We start from the raw sequence: 22,726 nt of genomic DNA, 5'->3' as shown, positions 1-22,726 counted from the left end.
GGCCACCCTAATGGCCTCATCTTAACTTCACTAATTACATATGTAATGACCTATTTCTAAATAAGGCCACATTTTGAGTTAATGGGGGTTAGAACTTCAACTTCAACAATCAGGGTGAGGGGCAAAATTCAACCCATAACATTTACAATAGGCAAAGAATAGAGACTTAGGAAAATAAAGACTTCAAAAATAGCTGTTGCATACATAGGAGCCTTGTGTTATTACTGCCTTTTGTGGATCGTGGTGGTGAAATCTACCTTTAACATAATTATAGTAATATCCATGACTTGAACACCTACTGTCAGCCAGACCCTGTATAGTCTTTCACATGTGTTATCTCGTTTAGTCTATACACACTCTCTATAGACAGATCTTATTATCTATATTCTACAGATGAAGAAACTAAAATTCGGAGAATATCAGTAACTTGACCAAAGTAAATTCTTACTTTGTAAATTACAAAGTAAATTCCATTTCCTTACAAATTACTTACAAAGTAAACTCTTTACTTACAAAGTAAATTCCATCATAAATTCTTAGCCACACTATTGTTTTAATTCCTCATTAATTCAGATTATATGGTATTGGGTTGGTGCAAAATAATTGCAGTTTTTGTTATTGAAAGTAATGGCAGAAACTTCACTTACTTTTGCACCAACCTAAATAGAATCAGAGAACAGCTTATCTCAAACAATATTAAGTAAAATACAGCCCCAAAGTTGTGTATGTGCTATAATGATATCTATACAAAAAGCATCTGTATGTCTAAGTATACATTGAATGATGTCAAAGAGGAAGATATATTTTGGGAGTTTGAGTAGTGGGATTATAGTATAATTTTTTTCTTAATGTCATAAATGTATAAATGTTAACATGAACATTTAAAACCAAAAGTATAATTAGAAATTGCTAATATCTTAATCTACTTTTCATACTACTTAGAACGATGATTCAAATGCCAACATGCATCTCCTGGATGAAATCATTGTAGGCCTTCAAGGATAAATAAAACTACACTTAATCTCAGCATCAAAACAATTCATAATGTTATGTTTTTCCCTTCACCCTGACTTCAAGGGCTACACAGGAACATCTGAAGGGCTTCAAGGGCTTCCTGCTCTATGAACTCTAAATATTAGAGATCAAGCATCATGAATGAAGTAAGCATAAATCCACATCTAATTAGATGTGTCAGAGAGGACAGCCAGCCATCTGGCTTGGATTATACTCCTGCAAATTCAGCTAAGATGGCGCATCAACTCAGAGGGTTGCACAGAAAGCTTGTTTTATCTTTCTTTATCTACCTCCACCACTTCCCCTTATCTGTCCCTTACTGAGATGGAGCTTGCAGAGAACTCCACGAGCACTATCTGGAGATCTTTTTGCCATTCACTGAATATACATGGAAATTCCCTAAATATTAATATTTATGACAATTCCCTAAATATGTGTCCGGTGTGTGACTATGAAAGAATCATAGAAATTAATTACTTTCTTTGAGTTGCTACCCATTAGATCAAATTTGCATACTGCAGGGAGAGCTTCTGGAAGTGGGTCTCTGGTAGGAAGCCTAGTGGAGCCCTCTGGGTCTGATTCATCTCCCTTAAGGGCAGATACCTGTTTTAGTTGATAATAATGCCTCTAAAAATTGGGTCACCAAACAACTCTTGCAGTTCTTCTGGCCACATCTTGGGGAGAGAGGATCTAGTAAGTGCTAGTTTCTCTTTTTCTCACCAACCTACATTAATCCAGTCAAGAAATATGTGTCTGTAGCTGCAGGAGTCTCTAATCAACATATTTTTTTTTATTCTGAACTGCCTCTGGATATCTCTATTTCAGAGTATCTCTGAAATAAATTTATCAGAAGGGGAAGGGTGTTCTGAAGTGATATCTTTGCAGCATCATAGTTGTCCAATTAGCAAGGGCTGGAGACCTAACAAAAGAAATCATAGATCTAATAAGTAAGGAATCGGAAGAAACTTGGAGGATCAGACTACTGTGTTTCCATCAAGAGAAAGGAAAAACACTGCCACAGTCTTTCATGGCAGGTTCCTTGAGAATGCACTCTGACACATTCTAGTCCGGAGTGTAACAAAACATCTAGATCAATAAATCCATAAATTTTTGTAGATTGAAAAATTAAAGATTCCACACTCCTCACCAGCCCAAGAACAGAATACTGGGTCTAAAGGACTTCATTATATTTTCTATTATTCAATTATTATAATAAATATTCATTCGATTGGCATTCCTTGATTATTCAGTTTTCAGATTTTGCCTCTACTATTTTCTAGTCTCATTAAGTATTCATATATTCATTTTTTCTGTAAACTTTATACTGTTTCTCAAGTATTGGGCATCCAGACTAGTGTATAAGAATAATTTGATACTTTCCTAAGAGATGGAAAATCGCTTTAGTTCATTGATTGCTTTTTCATAACTTTTCTGTATGACTTTCTGCATCACAATTTTTCTTTCCATATCCTAGAGGGCAGGGATCATGTAAGTGTACATTTTTAAAAATTTAACCTAGAATTTTGTTTCAGGTTTCCAGACCTAACAGATAATCAAATATTTTCTGTGTGTAAAGGTTATTTTTCTCTTAAGAAACAATAATAATTTGTAATACTTTTATATATTTTACATTTTACATTCAAACAATAAATCTCATGATCTTATAATTATTAACTATAATTAAAGCTATCATTTATTGAGCATTTAAAATATGCCATGCATTTTTCTAAACACTATAATGCATATTCATGGACTTAACCTTTCTGAGTGCCTAAATAACTAACTCAAGGTACTACAGCTGTTACCAGCCAAGTTGGGATTTGAACACTGTTTCTTTAAGTGTAAAGCTCTGTCCTTAACCACTATGCTATACTAACCTTCAGGTATTTTGGGAGCCCTTATGGTATATTTGGTTACAAACTTAATCTCTGCCTGGTGCAGCTGTCCTGTGCATGACATTTATGTGAGTTATGACCTTCTGACTATGTTTGCCAGCAGAGCAGACACAGGATTGGAAGAATCTATTCCCATGGCCACAGAGATCTAGTTGCAAATTGTTATGTTTGGGTGTCTCATATGGATTTCATTGACTTTGGGATTAAGAGATGCTATGTTGGGGAGGACATGAAACTCCTGGATTATCATGGTGCCTCTCTCTAATTCTAAAAACATTTTAATTTTATTTTGCAAACCCACAGTTTTAGGAAAACATTTTAATTTTAAAACACAGATGTCTTTTGTGGGAATGGAAACTTCACACAAATTCTTAAGATGAAACATGAAACTTCAAAGAAATGTCTTGTTCTTAACCTACTCTTTTCCAACCCCTCACCCCACCCCCAGCTCCCACAGAGTTTCCATTTAGTTCCCCTGCAGTTAGGAGAGTGGAAAAGTTTGACACACTCTTTGATGTATTTTAAAGTCTCTGCCGTTACACAATGAAATTTGGCTCTTAGAAGTTAGTCAGTTTCCTTGAAGGAAAAAATATTTATGAAAGGGAAACCTCTGCAGGTAAATTGTACACAATTAGCACCTTTACTGAAGATTTTACTAAGCTACAGTTGTGTCAAAGAAAGTCTCCATCCGTTGCACCCAGAACAGCCTGTCTAAATCTCAAACTCAGCCTGAAACATCTCATGCCAAGAACTTCTTAGCCCAGGCAGAGACATTAACATCTGAGCTAGTGCTCACGTGTACAGGACAGTCAAACATCTGGGACAAGAGAAGTGTTAGCAGTCACTGCTGCTGCTGCCTCTTTTCAGCTGCACTTAAATGGTTTTATGTAGGAAGCTGCGCTGATGAGGATACTGTTGCTACTGAGTGACAGGGAGAGCAGTGAGAAGCAGCATGGTATGAGAGAAAGCTTAAGTTCTGAGCAGTCACACAGACCGCCTTATATTCTAGCCCTACCACTTAATTGTTATGTGTTCCTTAGTTCTTGGAACCTCACTTTCTTTATCTATAACATAGGAATGATGATAATGGTACTTCATAAACTAATTGAGAATATTAAGGAGGTAAATGCACGTAAAGTGCATAGATCAAAGCTGAGTGCATAGACACTTTCCAAGAAAGACAGCCATCACCATCATCATTAATTTGGGGACACTGGGGAAAATCTCCCAGGCAGTCACCCAGTTTCTAGTCACTCTCCTCTTTTCCATCTGGCACACAGAGAGTAAAACCATCTTTCAGCCCACTACCTTACCATCTCCCAACCTGCCCAAGACCATGCAGTAGATTCCCTGGGCCAGGAATATCAAACCCCAATTCCTCTACTTTGGCTTTAAGACCTATCCGTGACTTCCTCTCCCAATGCTTCACTCTCTTTCCTTACTTCTCCCTTTTTGATAACAGTGTTTCACTTTTATCAAATTTTTCTTTCTGTCTTTGTATATTTGACTTATTTCTCTACCCTAGTACTAATGCTCCTGATGGTTTTCTCAGCTGAAATTCCCTCTCTGTCACCTCTGTGAAAGTCACACACTTGGGAGGAGACTGCGTTGGAATCCACACTGATCTTTAGCTGCAGGACCATCCCTGCTTAATTTTCTTTTTCAATCTTCAGTTTCTTAATCAATAAGGTGAAAATTGAAATATTTGGTTACATGAGATTGTTAGAACTAAATAAGATACTATATGCAAAGCAGCCAGTAGACACATAGTGGGTGCTAGGAGAAAGTTTCACAACCATCAGAGCTTAGTGCTCACTTCTTTTCTTCCAGGACACACATACTCATGATTGCCAATAATATCTGTGGTCCTTAGCTATAACGTACTCAACTTGAGGGTGGTGGAAGATCTCCATGAATACTGAAGTTTGAATTTTAGCTCCAGAACTTATTTGCTGTGTGTGAACTTGGGTAAGTTTCTCTATTTCTTTTAACCTCGATTTCCACATCTATTAAGAAATTACAAATCACATACAAAGATTATAAAAACAAAATGAGACAGTGCATATAAGCACAGCATTCCATTTTAGAAATGTATTCTAAAAATAGCACCTACCAGATATTATATTAGTTTGTACCCAGGATACTTTTGATTGCAAGTAAATATTTTGTCCCTGTAGCTTGACCTTTGTAAGGGCATGAATTTTTGTATTATAAATTTTTTGTACAACTTTAAGCTTCTTGCCAGTGAGAATTCTATACTTTATGGTAATTTTAAATGAATAAAGAGGATTTATCCCATTGGAATGGCTTGTTTCCAATTTAGAACTAAGTAAGAGATCAAAGGGTGATAGAAGGGAAAGGTAATAGAACAACCTAGACGGTGAATAGAAGAAAAAGCAGGATAAGGAAGGAGAAAGCTATCACAGTCCATCCTCCTCTGTAGAAGACATGGGCTGAGACTCCCTATATCCAGGAGACACTGCTCCCAAGTCCCTCCTGTCAGTACCCCACTGAGGTGTTGCTGCTGCGGGTCCAGACTTCCTCCTCCAATGCCATCCTTCTTCAAAGCCCAGGACTTCCAGCTCCCACAGCTTGAGCTAAGATTAAAAGTAATGGCAAAACCGCAATTACTTTTGCACCAACTTAAATAGGTGTTTCTGTTGTAGCCTAATTGTGTTCACCAGAGACCTAGGCATGCCTGCTTCTCTTGAGAGGCTTGGTAGCGGGAGCTGGGCTACAGAACTCCCTGGGAAAGAGCTAGCCTAAGTCAAAATCCAAGAACATAATTCAAGACCTGGGTTGGATGAGAGGCATGACTATGTGGGACTGTGAGACTTGTCCATCCTACCCCAAGTATGGAAGGTTTGTTTGGTTTTTTTTCTTTTCTAACCAGCATTTCTTCGGTACCCCTTTGTGCACAAAGAATCTGAATAACACATCTGAAAATGAAGCTCTTGTCATAAAGACTTACGTTTAATAAGATAACTATTTAGTGTTCAGTATCAAGCACCAGACTAAGAATCAGAAGACCTACATTTGGGGTCTAATTTCTCCCTCTGACTTGGAGCATACCTTTAACTTTTCAAAGGTCTTTGATTCCTCCTCTATCAAATGAAAGGACTAGGCTGGATGGCTTTAAGTGCCTCAGAAGTCCAGCTATCTAGCCATAGGCTCTAATTCAGAGATCCCGAGGCTAACTTCAGACCTACAGACCCACTCTATTTTGGAAACCGTGGCCCAAGGGCATGTCTCACATTTGCTTGTGAATTAATTGCCCTGGTTACTTTGGTCTTCCATGATTTTCCTCTCCTGCTGGGGGCTCAGAGGTGATACCTCTGTACTTACCAATGCTGATGCCAAATGTGACTGCTATATATGCCAAGACCCACTAATATGCTGAACACCTAAGGCTGCTAGTGACTGAGTTCATAAGCAATGAAATGGTTTCTGCTAAAGTCACTAGCAACATCTTTGGTTGCCACTACAGGTCTAGAGAATGCTGCTGCTATACCTTGGGCTCGCAATGTACCACAGAGATTTTTAGGGAGACAGCTTCTTTACCCATACTTTAACTATATCTAATTCATTCTAAGACTCAGGCATAGTTCTTTGTGGATTGGGCTGGTTTGCAGCCTGTACCTCTCAAAATTACTTCTCTTCTTCAACCTTGGCCTTCTGGCCTTGAACAAGGGGTGGATAACACTATTTTCTTTAGCGTTCATTTTTTCTTACCTACGCTTTATGGAGGCTCCTGAGCCCCTCATATATAGGACCTCTTCTTCTCAGGCCCATTTCATCACCACAACATATCTAAATCTTAGGGTTATTAAAGTTTAAATTCAAACTGAGACCCCTGATATGATTATATGAGATAAAGGCTGGATGATCTAAGGATGAGGAGCAAAAATTGAATCTGTTTGGAGGAAACACAGTTTCCTAAAATACTGACAGAAGGGAGCATATTTTTATGCTTTGGAAACGCTAGAGGTCATAGCCCACCTCTGCAAAGTGAGACAGAAGGAGGAGTAGAAACGAAGGAAAGAAGAAAAAGAAGCCAGTCTTTTTCTTCTCTCTCTCTTTAGACATCCTATTGTACTTCTCTACTTTTGTCCCTCTCTAGGGAATCCTAGCCTGCCTATTAATAAATATTCCCTTCTGGAATTCTAGAATATCATAATCTACTCTCTTAAGTATTTCTATGTAGGAAAACAAGCAAATCAATTAATATTTCATCACTGTTGTTACTACATGTAATTCAAGGTCTCTACATATTTGTCCTGAGCTTCTAATCTCATTGAGATTTACCTTAGCGCTGAACAAGTATTCACTGAGATCAAAGAGCAGTTTGTCTGATTACTCTTTCCTAATTAGCATTTCTTGCAGTATAAATTATTGATGCCATCATCCCAGGAGTGTTTGATAATGCCTCTGTGTCTTAGGTTAACGTGTTTCTTAACAAGATCCTCACATACTGGTCCTTCCTAGTTATCCACATTCACTTCCACTCACTCCCAACATACCCACAAAACAGCCTTCCCAAACCCCCAACACATACGCACTTCATGCACACATATGCACATGCACGTAAGTTATCACCTGTGAAACTGCATAGCGCAACCTCTACTGGTTGTTAGAGTTCAGAGAAGAGATATGTCTCTATAGTCTGGAAAGACTGGGAAAAGAGGGAAGCAACATGTGTTAAAGAGAATTAAGACTGGGAAGTAGAGGTCAAAAGTGGGAGGGTCCTTATTGGTAGGATAGGGGTCTGTTTTAAGACAAGGGTTTGGGCAAGGGAGTGAAGCAAGGAGAATTATACTAGGGAGACTGATAGGAACTGACTGTAATAATATAGTGCTGGCATAAGGAAGGAATTTGAGTTCTGGCAGGTGCATGGAGGAGAAATGTTATAAAGAATCAAGAAAACACAGATAAAGTTTTCACAGGCATTCCCACTGTTCTCAGGTACTCCTGACGCCAAGTCCCCTCTGAGGCAGATATTCCTAATTGTTCCACTGCAGCCATCCTCCTCTTCATCCAATGAAGAAGGATTTTGAGTTTTAGCTACACATACAATGAGTCTGAATATAGATTACATTCTCCACCACCCATTACCCCTAGTTCTGGCCAATGACTAAGTTCTGGCCAATGGGATTGGAGTGGAAGTAATGGAGAATTTCCAGGTCTTACCTTTAAAAGCAAGGGCCAAGAAAAAAATTTTTTTAAATAAACAAATAGACTAAAAGTAAGGGCCACGCCTTTCACTTTCTTTCCCCCTTCCTCCAGTGGAATGAGGATGTGGTAGAGGACCATTGTGAACTATGCTGAGAAGGGCTACCCTGAGGCCCCTGCTTTTCCCAGAATGGAGCTGCCATACTAGTTTAGGTGTTTAAGAGTGTAAGAACTAAACTGTCTCGTTTAAGTCCCTGTAATTACACATCTCTGTTTTGGGCAACTGAATCTATATCCTAATTAATATACTTTTTAATCTCACCAGTAAAAAGCATTTTGAAAACAATAAGGTTTAAATTAATTTAAAATCGCACATTTTAAAACAAAGAGATTTTACACATCAGAAACTAACTTAGGAATACCACTATCTTATTTGGAAAACTGTGTGGATAAGTGTTAGTGTTAGTAGTAGTCAACACCACCACCCCCAACCAGGTCTTCAGGGATCAGTGGATGCCAAAGTTTCAGATAAGGAAGTTGCTTTTCCACTAGACAGAGAATAATCTAGAGGTTTTTTTTTTTTTTTTTTTTCAGGTAACCCAAGAGGAACCAGATGGGAACAGAGATGAGAAAGATAAAGAGAAAAGCTGCATTGTGCAATTGGATTCTCTATGATTCTTCAGACATTTTCAGTGAAATACAATAAACCCAAGAATGTCTGATGTAAGTGCATTTTATTGGGTAAACCTGTTCAGAGACTGAGTTTTCTGTCTAGATGAACAAAGCAGACAGCAGCTGCAGAAAAAAGAGAGAGAAAGCAGACAGAAATATGAGAGTGTAAGCCCATAGGTATTTACAGAAATGGAGTAGATTTTTCCACTTTAAAACTACGGACATTTGGGACTGAATAATTCTTTGTTGTGAGGACCATTCTATGCATTGTACGGTATTTAGCAGCATTCCCGGCCTCTACCCACTAGCTGTCAATAGCCTCATATCTCCTCCCAAGTCTTGACAATCAAGTCTCTAGATGTTGTCAAATGTTCCCAGTGGGCAAAATTGCCCTAGGCTGTTCCTGGTGGAACTTATTGCCCTAATCCCCCAATTTATGTGTTATTGGGGGACACAAATTTATGGGTCACCAATATGAAAATCATTGTTAAAGATGGGAGTCAGATTGACTCATTGAAGGAGAGAAGAGGAAAGGGCAACAGAATTGACCTTGGTGAATTCCTACCATTTGAGGCAGGAGGAGAAAGCAGCTCAAAAAGCTAAATTGTATAATACTTAGAAACTATTTTATGAGATTGGCCTAATTGCCAATGATTTTTCTCTCTGGAGAAGAAAGAATGATGAAGGAAGTATTAGGAAGAGAGAAGCAACAGGGCATGGGTGATTAAATACAAGGAGTAAAAGACAGGGAGATGGTCTGCCTGCATCTCTGTTCCTTATCTGGCCAACTCAGTCTTTTATATCTCTAGGTGGTCTTTCCAGAGCCCCATCCTCCAAGGCTATGTAAGGTCTTCCTGTCGTGTACTTGAATATCCCTTTCCTCTAATTGGCAAATGATTCCACTTTATGGCAACTGCTTATGTAGTGACCTGCCATCTGGATCCATGGAAGGAAAAAGCATGTCCACCTTACTCACTGTTGTATCTCTAGCACCTAACACATAGCTGATTCCTAGTAGATGCTCAAAAAACATTTGTTGAATGAATGAATGAATGAGTAAATCAACAAACAAACTAATCTAATGAGACAGTTTTTATTACCTTCATTTTATTGGTAAGAAAACTAAAACACATATAGGTTAAGTGATTTTCTTGCATAGGTTAAGACTAGTAAGTAGCAAAGCGTGACTGAGATCTAGACTTACATGATGTTAAATTTCAAGTCCTTTCCATAGTACTTCATCTATGTCTTGTTTGTATAATGGCATTTTGGGAATCTCCAGGGCCTTTCTGTTGCACAACTTTGAGTTCCAGCTACTCAGGAAGCGGAGGCAGGAAAATGGTGTGAACCCAGGAGGCGGAATTTGCAGTGAGCCAAGATCATGCCACTGCACTCCAGCCTGGGCGACAGAGCAAGACTCTGTCTCAAAAAAGAAAAGAAAAGAAAAGAAATGTAATTCTCACTGTGAGTGGTGCTTTGGGGGATGTGCAGTGCAGGAGTCCTGAGCCTCTCACTTCTAAAATTTCCAACACAGGTGTTTCGGTTTCTGAGAACCTGACTTATATCAGGTTCTCTCTATCTAAATATGATTCACACTCCAATTAAAATGCTGGCTAGATACACAGCTGAGTCCTTTCCACATATTCTCCTCCCTTCAAGTTCTTCCTAACTGAAAATTGGATTGAAAAGTAACAAAAAGGAAGTACAGGCAGTCTCTCTTTTACTAGCAGGCTATGTTCCCAAATCTTATTTAAATGGATTGTTTGGAATTTATAACATACTTTTTCATTTAAAAAATAAAATAAAAACTGTTCTAAGGAATAAATCGGTTTCCAGGTTAGACCATGGAGGTCATTTCACAAGTAGGTAAAATGAAATTCAATACAAAAAGTCTTTGTTCAGGTTCCTAGAAGTTGAAATAAAAGTTGCCTAAGTGAGGTGACAGATCCAGAAAAAGCCTTAAACAAGATGTTTGAAAACCTCTTGTCTTGTCAAACGTACTAGAATAAAGGCTCAATAGACAATATACCCTGTTACAAAACTACTGGCAGAAAGAATGGTTTACCACAAACTTCTCTAAGACTCAAATCATACTGTCTTCAAGACATTCTCCAAAATGTAATTGCCTTACCCCAAAAGTTCTATACTGCATAATCAATCTTTGATTATTGAGAATTACATTTTGAAACAAACTTGACTTGGTAGTTTCATAAGAATATTACATTGATTCATGATTACCTTTCTGCCATCTTGCCATCTCACATGTACGTCTAATATGCCTCTAAAAACATAAGGCCAAAACAAAATTCTCTTTAAATTTCCTCCTTAAATTCCTGTCTGCCCTGCCCAAATCTTTTTTTCCCCTAAAACCATTCCCCTCTTCACAAAATGCTACATCATCCACTTTGGTTGCTCAAGTCAAAAATCTAAAATTCAGAGTTAATTGCTCTTTTTTTCTTTATTACCCACCCTTCACATCCAAACCACAATAAAATTTTGTTTGTTCTACCTTTAATATCTGTTCTTAATCTGTCTACCTCTCTGCAACTTCACTGCTCCTGACATAGATACTGTTATCTCTCATCTGGACCATTGAAAAAGCCTCTAAACTCCTTTCCCTGACCCCATTTTTCCTCTCACATTTATCCTCCCTCCATTCCCTAGTATGGAAGAGCATGAGCTTTGGAGTAGAGGTACCAGGCATAGGCTATGACCCTTTGCTATTAATGTAGCCTTCCCCAAGTCATCTTGGCATTTCCTGTTGTTTCCGTTTAGCTCAGAGAGATGATCATTTGGACTGTCCATTTCATAAATCCAGTTCAGTGTTGTCCTGACTCTCATTGAGAGTGACCAGCCTTCAGGTCCTAGGCTATTCAAGTGCAAGAAATCTACCAATCCTTTGAAAATATATAACTTAGAGTCAAGCAGACCATTGCATTCCAAACACAGAATCATCTTCTAAGTTCTAACTGCTCTATTATAACCAACTTGCATAGGTCAGCATTTGAGGATAACCTGATGAGCAAAGTGTTGCTGTGAAACAGCATCCAATTGGAAAGTCCCAGTCTCCACAAAGCAAACTGTCCTGGTGAGTCCTTACCAAGGCAGCTTTCTAGGTTCTTTCTATGGCTCCTCAAAAACATAGCTCACATTGTCCATTCTGCTTTTTTCACTCTGATCTCTTCAGACAGGACACTTCAGACTTCAGGATACCATACTCCACATGGTCCCCAGGGCCCCAGCCCTGTTCTGGCTTACCCCCTTGCTCACTTGTCCAGCCCAGCATGGGGAGGAAGAGGTAAAACACTTAAGTAACATTAATTTCCACCAAACCACTTTCACTAAATTTCATTGAATGAATAAGTACTGATGGCCCTTTAACTTTTCCAGATATGTTTATATTTTTAAAGATGATGTGATCTTTAGAGTCAATGAGATCTCAGAAAATATAACTGCTTTTCTAGCAATTTATACAAAGTTATTTGGGGAAAGAAGACCTTCAGCTAAGCAACTTAACCCTTAACCCTATTTAGAAGTCTGGTCCCAAAATTAGCTCTGTTAAGTTTTTGTTTGTTTGTTTGTTTGCTATATCTTCTAAACCCAGAGTACTATATTGTCTGTAATCTACTTTATCATAAGATTTTAGATGTAGATTAGTTTAAATTATACTGTAGAGACAATCAGTTGCTGTAGTCAGTTCTATATTTACAAGACAGGGGCCAGCTAATATTTAGTTTAAAAAGCCAAACTTCATAGGAAATTACTACCAACAATTATAGCTATCATTATTGCCCATTAACTCCAGAGGCTTTTTAGCATGATGAATGCTAGAAATGAATATTTCGTTGGTGAAAGTATGAGCATTTTAGTTAGCTTAACATATGCTAGATCTGGGTTGCTACTGTTGAAAGCTGGTTCTCAAAACATCTGAATTGTCTATAATATTCTAGAGATACCTTTTTTATATATAAAATTAGATATAAGAATTTAGAAAGATCTATAGCCTGTGCACTTAGAAATCATGGCTGATGCCTGCTCCATAAAAGCTATGTTGAGCCATTTTGTAGGAAATTCTGGTTGCCTAATGCCCACAATAATTTTGCATCTAGAATAGTACACAGATGATCTGTAACCACATTTGAAGTTCCTATTGATTATCAAGAAATTTCTATATCATATATTCCTCTTATCTGTGGAAGCCTGGATAATACACTATGGCCAGGTAGTAAAAATGGGTCCTGCCTTGATTTGACATGGCCAAATCATCTAAAAGAACAGAGTCTGGATCTTGAATCAGCTTACAGCATAAATTTTGTAAACTGTTGTGCCTGCTTGCTAATACATGTTTATTTAACATAATAAATGTGGAAATTTAGGGAGAATTTGGTCTACTCTTTTCTTTATTCTTTTTTTATTTCTTTTTTTTTTTTTTTTCATTAAGCAGCAAGATTATTGGGACATACTGAATTTCAACTCCTTCTAACCAATAGTGCCTACCATTCATGACCATGAAAATGAATTCATAACAAGTCCCACAAATGATTCAATACAATACAATTAGAACCAGAGGCTTCTGTGCATGCCTGAGGTCTCGCATTTGATTTTCTTCTGAAAGACATGGAGCTGAGTTAATCAATCTTCAATCTCTTATGTCCCTCTCCCCACAGAGAGAAAAATCCGTATATGTGCTGCCATGTTCACAAGAGCCTTTGCAGATGGTCTGTCCGTATGCTACAGTAGAGCAAGAGCAGCACCACTGAGCTCCTAGTGCCAGACAGAGGAAAAGAGACAAGTTGGGAAAGAGAGAGGAAGAAAGGTATGAGTAAAGTTTGGCATTGGAAAGAAAACAGCATCTGTAGAAAAGCTGTAGACAGTTCTGCTTCCTTAAAGTGGAGAGTTAAACTCACCTTTTGACAGAATACTTTCTTTGCATAGAAGAATAACCCACAGTGGCCTTTAGACACATGAGTTTTACTAGAAATGTGACTGCATAGTATGGAGAAAGTCGGAAAACACTGTTTATCACAAATGGCTTGGTTTTTGAATGGACTTTTAAAGTATTTTATTCAAACACAAATATTTGACATCAAATGTTTCGACAAATGAAGTTTTAAAATGCAAAAATTAGCTTTACATTTGATAATTCCAAGATCATCATCAGTAACAAAAACACCTAAAACTTTCACCACCAGTGAGATGGAAAAGGAGATTTCGACACTGGGGGACAAGGGAGGGGCATATGAGATTTTGCACTAGGACCCATTTTACTTACTGGCCACAGTACATTATCCAGGTTTCCACAGATAAGGGGAGTACATGAAATAGAAATTTCTTGATAGTCAATAGGAACTTCAAATGTGATTACAGATCATTTGTGTACTTCAAAACAATCCCTAATGCAAGCAGAAGATGAAACAAATCCTAGGCAAAAGTTTAACTGGGGACCAAAAAGGGAAGAAGGACAGGAGGCAGAAAGGGAGAAGAAAGAGGCCATCTCAGTCTCTTGGATTATGAAAATACAAAGCACCTTTTAAAGGTTGTGGCAGATTAAACTAAGAAGTAAGAAGGAGACCTGTCTACAGAGACTTACTGGCCACATATTGAGGTTTGGATATTGGTAGGTAAAGAGAAGGCACTGAAAGGATTTAAGTGAGAAAATGACAAATCAGATTTATATTTTTGGTTAAACAGTTGGGTTGCAGTGTGGAAGACATCTATTCTCAAATCATGAGAAACACATTTAGGTCATAAAAGTTAGTATAGTCTATTTACAGTCTAATGAACTATATAATCATGTGCACATACACATGTGTGGGTGTCTATAAAATCTATTAAGTTATATAGCATTTGGTAGTTTGTTGACAACGATTTTAAAAAGGAGTCTGTGATGTAGGCAGGCGTAATTATCTCCACTTAACAGATAAGAAAACTAAGCCTTAAAAGATAAATGACTTGCCGAAGGTCACATAAATAATAAGGGCTGAAATCAGGCCTATGAAACACCTCTCTTTACTTCTAGTCATATTTTTCTGTGACTCTGTATGCTTAATAGTGTAGTCTTCTAATAAATTTACTATTTTTTTCAATTTACTCAATTGGGAAAGGAGTAGGGAATCACTTTGTTTTATCACAGGGAAAAACAGATGGGAAACACTTTGGGTTTTCCTAGCTATACAGGCAGAATGAGCAGGGACCTCCCTGCTCCCTGACTTTGCACATGCTGTTTCTCTGCCTGGAACACCTTCCTCCCTCAAATCTTTTTCTGTCCTCCCTTCATCTCCATATCACCAAGTCATCATTTCCAGAAGCCTTCCCAGATTTCCAATGCTGGAAACACGCTCTTCCTCTGCATTCTAATACTCAGAGGTCAAGTTTATCATGACACTTATTCTATATCATGAATGCATGTTTACCTCTGTGTTTCCTCACTAGACTGTGAACTCCTAAACATAGAAAATGTACCTCTTTTCTTCCTATATCCCCAATCCTGGTACAAGGCTTGGCACACTTTAAGTGCCTAAGAATGCTTGTTAGTCTGAATTGTTGAATAACATTTGCTGAAGGAGCTGCATGCAACCTACCAAGGTTAAAAATAAGATCTATTCCTTATGAAAAGAATCCCTGTACCTTGTACCAATCGGATCTCTATTTAAGCTCTAATCTCCTGTGCATGATTTATCACCAGAGCAACTGTCTGAAAATGCTTTTTCCTTATCTCACAGAGCCATAGTAAAAGCTAGTTGACTTTAAGCAAATGGTATTTTTGTCCTTCTATTTTTTCTCTTGCTATTTTTTCCCTTCTATTTACTTATCTACTGGCAGAAAGAAAAGAAAAATGACTTGGATCTCTATTTAGATATTTGATAGACAATGTTTACATAGGAATGGCTATAAATTGCTGGCTAGGCACAGTTTGAATATCTAAAACATGTTTGTTCTATTTTGGATGCCATTATGGCAGAGAAAAGAAGGGAAAAAACACACACCACATATATAGATGGACTTAAAGATTTAGATTTTTATTATTTCCAAGGCAATAGTTTATGATCAGCATTAATCACTGAAAGAAATGTGTCTGACACCAAGAAAACTGGAGTTAGCAGCAATCTTCAGAGTTCAACGCAACCAGCCTTAGTCCTGCCCCGGTTCTGACCCGACTACAAACTGACTGTCTTGGCCAGGTGCATGCTGCAGGTGTCTCAGTTTTGTCCCTTCTAAAAGAAGGAATTAGGTACAGAAAAGACTTTGAAAAAAGTCCAATTCCATTTATTTCTCCCTGGATTCACCTCAACATATCTACATAGTTTGCTTTTTCATTGAGCGATCTGATGGAATCACATGTTGAATGACCAGTCTGATCTCTTTCTGTCAGAAACACAGGTTCTCCTTACCTGGAAATGTGCTGACACTATTTCCAATATGAATATGAATATGTTTTTATGGCAATCCATATGAATTCCAAACATATGAATATGTTTTATGGCAATATTTATGTTTTTTCTTTATGAAACTGAACATTCATGTTTCACAGACTTAATACAATTTATTCTGTGTTCAACTACTTCCTAATCAGGGATGAGCCACAATTTTTAAAAATGCCTTCCCAAAGTTGTAAATAAAATTGATTATTGGTTCAAAAAAAGGATATATTGAAATAGTTGTCTCTCTTAGTGCTTTCAAAATATCAATTGTTAAAATAGGTTCGTGACATTTTATTTTCACACAATTCTGGAGAAACACATGAAATACAATCTAACAGTGACTTCATAGAACCTTAGGAAATTTCCTTTCCCAAATGATAAACAGGTTTCCCATATACTCTTCCAGAGCTGAAGAGATATTAAGTAGCTCCAAAACTTTCCTCATGCCCAGACCTTATTACTCAAAAATGTTCCTTGGCCTCCATTATCATCAGCACAAAGTTCAACTTTTCACCTCTCCCTCTGCAATCTGGTCTCAACCTACTTTCCAGACTCATCATTCACTAATGCCTTCTCTTGCTGTTAAATTGAACTAAACCATGTGCCCCACTTTCCTCACATATCCTATATTTTCTCACCTCCCATCTTTGCTCACATAATCCTCCTTCCCCTGGTGCTACCTGTCCCTAAGTCTGCAGACATTTAGATGACACGATGTACATGACCACTGTTAACCTAGTTTCTGAGACAACATAATAGGCTCTCAATAGATGATGGATGCTATTCACTCAATCCTTCATATTTTGTTCATTCATTTGTGGATCTCTTACTCTGTTCTAAGCAAGGTTCTGGTTAACTTTAGGGTCAATAAGAACAGAATGACTACATAATTTGTAGGTATTGTACAAAATGAAAATTCAGACTGTGTTATAAAATAAGAATTTCAAAACAGTGATAACAGTGCTTTAGAAGCACAGGGCTCTTCTAACTACATATCCCTATGTGACTACACAGACTGCATACCCATAAGACTAGCCCTGAATAAGACACAGACTTTATGAGCTCCCCGACCCAAGGAAGCTTGGGTTGGGGCTAGACAGGCAAGCAAAAACAATCACTATATAAGTGCTGTGAAATGTGTAAGCACGGATGCTGTGGGAACATGGTGATGGAGTACTCAACCCACACTAGGGTAAAGATGGTGAGTGGGAGGGAGTTGAGAAAATCTTATGGAAAAAGGCCATGCCTAAACTCAGTTTTGCAGTTCATACTGGAGTTGGAAAGGCAAGAAAGAGGGAGTAGCAACAGAAGGGTCCCTCAAGAAATGAAATAATCCAGTGCAAGGGACAGGAAATCAGAAATGTGTCCAAATCTTACTAATCCTTTAAGGCAATGATTTTCAAACTTTTTGAACATGAATTACAATAAGAACTGTATATTTTGACCTAGGACACAAACTGAATCAAAAATTCCAAAAAGCAATACTCATCCTTGCAATGTGCAGTCTCTCATCTCTTTCTTAATAAATTTATGACCCGCAATCTGAAGAGCCCTGCTTTAAGGGCTGCCTCAAATGTCACCTCCTTGGCAAACCTCCTGATCTCTTTAGGCCCTAGCCATTTGAACTCCTGCAGGGGTCCTCTCTTGACACTTTGCTTTCTAATGTCTGTGATATGCCATGTGTCTCCTGTTAGATTATAGCTTGAAGGCCCCTTCAGATGCTCTGCAAATATTAGGGTCTGATAAATGTTTACTGAGTGACAGGGCAAGCAATCCATTACCTTCCTCAATCCTCAGATCTGCCATCTTTCTTATGACTACCAGTGCTTTGTATTGTTCTCATTTTCCACCATTTTAAGAAACTGGGCTCTATTTTATTAATCTAATAACAAATTGTGGTTCTAGCATCCTAAGACTTTCTACTGCCAAAGCAGTCTCTCTAACAGGTCTTTTTTACTTAAAGAGAAATTACTCTTGCCTTTGCAGGTTTTAAAGCATTTCAATGATAGTAACCTTAGTTTTTTATAACCCCCAAGGTCCAGGAATTTTTACATGCATTTTATTATAACATTATTAAATCAACCTGTGAATCAAGTAACATTGTTATGACCATTAGTTCCCATAAGTTCAAACAGACTTAAATGTGTCTGATCCAAAGGCCATACTCTCTCCATGATGTTAGTTAAATTAAAATAGTGACAAATTTTATCTACTGATGCACATTTGGCCGATAAAGGGCCAGATGGGCCCAGCAGCCAGCAAGTGATTCTAGGCATGGCAGTAACTTTGTTAGAAGTCTTGTGGTAAATCACAGCTCCTTACTTTCTGGGCTTTGTGTGAGGCCCAACTTCCTGCCTCCCTCACTGGCTTGGCATTGATGTCCTTCCCTGATATCTTCTCATGAGCACTGAGCTATTTCCAAACCTACACTGGATATGTCACATCAGATTCTAAAGGTTAGCCATTCTTTTTCTGTCACTTATTTGTTGTTATGTGGAAGTGGTCTGTTTCATTGTCCCTTCGGGGACAGGAGCAAGAAAGTATTTCCTTGTTTTCCTGGGAGTCATGTAAAGGATTTAATATAAGTTAGAATTAAGTCCAAATGTTTTCAGAGATTTTCCCTTGGCACATTGGCTTACACTTACTGTTAGGTTCCAGCACCAGCCAAGGTCTGAGGGGAGTTTGTGGGGTGGCAGGTAGCTGAAAGAATACTCACAAGACCATAGGTAGTGGGACATGGCTTATTCAGCAGCTCCCTCACACTGTCGGTGCTGCTCTTATACACCTTACAGACAATAGTGGCTCAGAGGCAGGCAATGAGCACCCCCCATGTGATGGCTATAAAGCTGTGATTGTATAATGCACAGGATTATGCGCCTGTGCTCCAATACCGCTGTGTCACGCTATGCCGGATGTGTACCTCCGCCTGTACTTGACTGCAGTGCAGCCATTGTTCTTAGTCTTACTTAGACCTCTTCCATCACAGAGGCCATGTATGCACACTACCTAGGTCTGCCAAGGCAGAGACAGCTCTTCAATGTCTCTACCTCACCTGTACACTTGAGACAGGAAGTCTCTTGTAGAGTAAACCCAGAGTATGAGAACATTATGAACAGGAAATACTATGAAGGCTCATTTCTAACCTATAAGAAGAAAATGTTTGCCAGAAGACAGTGTGGTGAAGTGGGAGGAGCCTGAATTGGGAGCAGAAGGCCTAAACAATTGCAAAATGAAATGTTGTATATGGAAGTGCTTTGTGAGCTTTTTATAGCAACACCAACAGAAAGAATCAAGACTTATTTTTGACTCCTGATACTGAAAGGTAACTTTCAGCTGGGTCGACTCCCTCATTTGAGGAAGGTGAAACTCAGAGAAGTCACGGCTGCCTAGAGCTAAGCCCAGGCTGTAGCCCAGACCTTCTATTTATAGAATGGGACCAGGTGTCCCATCATGCAATCATGCACATTTTTCCTGGGGATTAGTTATGTGTACCTCTTATTTCTCAGGCCACACTTTTTTTCTATTACCCAAGATCTCATGTTAAAATAAACCTTTCACTGGATTCAGGATACTTTAGATACTTGGGGCTCCGATTCTAAGAGAACTTGGAGTAAGCAAGGCCACTCCCAAGCTCCCAGGTGAGGGTCCATGTCTATGTCCTCTGTAGATCAAGACCTACATGGATCCATGTCTAGGCATTCTCTGGTTCTGGTGGGGCCTCAGGGTCCTCCCTGCCAGTGCTTTAATAATGCCAACAGTTCTATTCTGATGAGGTCTCAGGGTCCTCCCTGCCAATCCTTTAATAATGCCAACAATTCTATCTCTTCCCGGAAGCCAGTGACCTGCCTTAGCAGATACCAGCTCCTCTGTGAAATAATTCGTTTAGATCCATGAGTACTTCCAGTGTTAAAATCCACAGAGACCAAAAATATCCTCTGTCTTGCACAGTTACTGTTTCCTACATGGATTAATTTAAACCAACCCCACAGGATCTATAGTGACAGATCTTAACATGGAGCCCAGCCTTGCTTCATGGACCTGTGAGCTGTGACCCCATCAGAAGGGTGCTGAGCTTGATTTAATTTTCTGCTGCTGCCATCTTAAAATTCTTGACAATTTTTTTTAACAAGGGGCCCTGCATTTTTACTTTGCACTGAACTCCACATATTATATAGGTGGTTCTGCATGGAGTTGAAGCTATCATGTATTCTGAAAATGCCACACATAACCTCTGGCTTTCCTCTGCTCTCCCATGCTGAAAACAACTTGATATGTGTGGGTTGGGGTGGGGGGGATAACTATACAAAGTTCTCACAGTATCATTCTTCCATGACTTATGAATCTTCAGAGAAATGGGTTTCCATAGTGGAAAATATTCAGAAAGGCACCAAATTTTTCATTGTGGACTAAATATGAATTATTAATGTTGCATTTTCTAAATAATTTATCATAAAGTATCTCATGGATTCTAATTCAGAGTGTGTGAGTGTCTACTACCTGTCTGGCCTTTTATATGAATGTTTTATTCATTACAACTTCTTTACTAAAGTTCCAGTTACCAACACCATCAACTTGTTCATCCAAAAAATATTTGTGCCAGGCATTTTTCTAGGTTTTTGGAGATAAAACAATAAACAAAAAAGACAAAGACATTAACAAATGTTTGCTGTGTAAGTGCTTTTCTAGACATAGAAGAATACAAAATGAAAAATAAATGGCTTCTGTTCTCAAGAGGCATGTACTCTAATAGGAAGAAAGATGAAAATAATACAAGATATATAGATCCGTAAGTACTGAATGAGATATTCAAATTAGAGATGAAAAGGAGGGCTTTCAGAGGAAGGAGAGAGGAAGAAAGTGACTAACCTGTTTTATAACTGGATAGAAAAATTATCAGATTTGTACATAAAGTGTGACATTTGACATTGAAAATCTTCACACTTTATGCAGAAAAATGTTGATTAAAATGGAAGCTGATCAAAACTTCAGATATTGAATTTGCTATAAACAATGATCATGAAAATACAGCCTTGTAGAAACTTAAGTTGGAAATGCTGCTTTACAAAGACTATCTATGGGGTCAATTAAGTAGCGAGACAATTCAGTAGATGTCAGTCCTTAGATCAAGCAAGAAGAAAATGCTGAATTATAAACAAATTACTAGCCCTCTTTTCGGAAAACAACTGATTCATCCATATAAGAAAAGTGAGAGGTTGGAGATTTGATACTAGAAAGTACATGGAACTCAGATTTAATTGGGAAACTGTCATGAGACTGTGAATGATTTGATGGAAGGTGAATGAGATGCAGAACTGCTGGGTTGCACAAATCCAGAGAACATCATTCATATGAATTTCCTTTGTGAATGGTGAGTGCAATACAAATGATACCTCTAGGATAGTGCAACACAGCATCGGTGACCATAAATGAGCAAACCTGAGACTGCCATGTTTAATTCTGAGAAACAGTCAGGTTGGAATGGCCAAGATAGAAAGGTAAATCAGATGGCCACACTACTGTCGAACAGTGATCTGAAAGCAGGGAAGATCTTCAGATGACACAGTGTAAGTGCAAATGTGATGTGGGTCACCCACAGAGAGGAGGAGCATTCATTCCAGCCTTGTTTTATAAGGGAAACATGTCTCTGGTCCATTCATTCTGGGAACCCAAATCTTGAGGGTTATTACCTATTGGTGTCTACCTGCTGCAGATACATTTTAAGAATAATAACTTACGGGAGGTTTTGATTTGGCCTTCAAAAAAAAAAAACTGCATCAAAGCAGTTTAATGAGAATGACTTATGTAATATCATAATATGAGTTCTAATGCAGAGCCCATGCCAGTCCTAGGTTGGACATTCACTTTGTTTGGACAGGATTCAAACTTTGTAAACAAAAAAAAAACTTACTTTTCTCAGCTGATAACATGGAGAAGAAGGTTAAGAGACTTTATTTACTAGAGTTTTTGGGAAAATTAAATTAGGTAATGCATATAAAGTGCCAAACAGAGATCCTGCCAAATTGTTATTCAATAAATGTTAGCTGTTTTTATTATCTTCATTTGCTAACAACTAAAGTACTTGAATATAAACACACATATGCAAAAGAGTGTGTATGTCTATATATATATGCACATGCATACATACACATTTATCACAATGCACACACCCAGGACACTCCAAAACCTTCTCTCAGGGAGTAAGCAGGAAATCAAACAATTGGATTGACTAAGACAAGTAACTGTCATCATCCTGTATTTGATCACTCTCTACTCTTCATCAGTACACCTGCCTATACTGAATTGATGTTTCTTTGAATGAGAAAAGAAAATTATTTATAATAATAAAAGAGAGCTCTTAGTTTTCCCATATGTAGTTGTTGAAAATTTCTAAGTAAAGTCATCATTAATTATTTGTTCTCAGCACTAGCTGGTATTTCTGTCTTAAAGCTCAGAAATATGCAAATCAAGAATTTATTGAGTCCACACTTCCCACAAAGTACAACATCAAAAAGTGCCTAATGCAATGTTTTGGTTTGTCAATGGGTTAGTTGGTTG

At 38.1% G+C, this 22,726-nt stretch overlaps 1 long non-coding RNA gene across 1 annotated transcript in view; it reads left to right on the top strand.

Annotated features, from left to right (window-relative positions):
• LOC105492938 (uncharacterized) overlaps window positions 1–8,795 on the top strand; it is a 117,375-nt gene extending 108,580 nt beyond the window's left edge. The window contains exons 5-6 of the long non-coding RNA XR_011610589.1: window positions 4,740–4,877; window positions 8,673–8,795. This is a non-coding gene — a long non-coding RNA (uncharacterized lncRNA). The remainder of the gene's footprint in view (window positions 1–4,739; window positions 4,878–8,672) is intronic.
• Window positions 8,796–22,726: the final 13,931 nt, after the last annotated feature.

This window comes from Macaca nemestrina, chromosome 1 (assembly GCF_043159975.1).
Source record: "Macaca nemestrina isolate mMacNem1 chromosome 1, mMacNem.hap1, whole genome shotgun sequence".
NCBI lineage: Eukaryota > Metazoa > Chordata > Mammalia > Primates > Cercopithecidae > Macaca > Macaca nemestrina.
This window is presented reverse-complemented; position numbering and strand designations above follow the sequence as displayed.